Source organism: Cynoglossus semilaevis, unplaced genomic scaffold, assembly GCF_000523025.1.
Source record: "Cynoglossus semilaevis isolate Cse_v1.0 unplaced genomic scaffold, Cse_v1.0 C19004258, whole genome shotgun sequence".
NCBI lineage: Eukaryota > Metazoa > Chordata > Actinopteri > Pleuronectiformes > Cynoglossidae > Cynoglossus > Cynoglossus semilaevis.
Genome location: NW_007588853.1, coordinates 1 through 732, shown reverse-complemented (window position 1 = coordinate 732; position 732 = coordinate 1). Strand labels below are relative to the sequence as shown.

At 39.8% G+C, this 732-nt stretch overlaps 1 long non-coding RNA gene across 1 annotated transcript; it reads left to right on the top strand.

The window, feature by feature from the left end:
* The first annotated feature begins 10 nt into the window (after positions 1-10).
* Positions 11-732, top strand: LOC103399464 (uncharacterized). The gene is made up of 3 exons (XR_523642.3): positions 11-127; positions 261-313; positions 678-732. It is a non-coding gene; the product is annotated as an uncharacterized LOC103399464 (long non-coding RNA).

Sequence of the window (732 nt, the reverse complement as noted above, 5' to 3'; positions counted from 1 at the left end):
AAGTATATGGCATTTTGATAACAGCTACTGTTCTCTGCAGATGTGGGAGGAACATCCAGATGTGTATGGTGTTAGAAGGTCAAATCGCAGTAGACAGGAGCCAGCTCGCTTAAACATCGGAGCTGGGGTAAGAACAACACATGCATGACATTCTTAAAGGCAAGCAATACTTATGCCTTTGCTTAAATCTGCTGCCCTAAGACCATTATTGAGTGTCATTCGGCGGTGGAGTTTCAATTAATCTGTCTCTGTTTCCACAGGCTAGCAGTGACTCTGAAAATGAAAGTCCCAAGAGAAGGGCAAAAAAAAAGGAGTAAGTATGAGAGATGGATAGTATTTTGGATAATGTATTATTAGTTTCTATCATTTTTCATTTCATACATTTGAAATCATTTGACAGCAGTAGCTTCCATTTTCCATGACTATGTCATGTTTGTGCCCTTTTCGAGGTATTTGTAGTCTTTCTCAATTCATATATGGTATATGTTCTTAGGTTTCCAGTGTGTGTTCATGTTTTAATCATTAGCTACTCGTTTAAAATGGGTGTCTGTTTGGCTCAGAACAGGCTTAGCCAGGTGATACTCGCATTACTTAAATTGGTTAGATCAGAGCAGTTTTCCCTGATCCGATTGGCCCATGCCTCGAGGGTGAATTTGTGGAATTTTCTTTGTTGTAAGAAAAATCTGGAAAGATGATGACTCAAATGAAGAGGATGAGGAGGAGGAGGAGGAG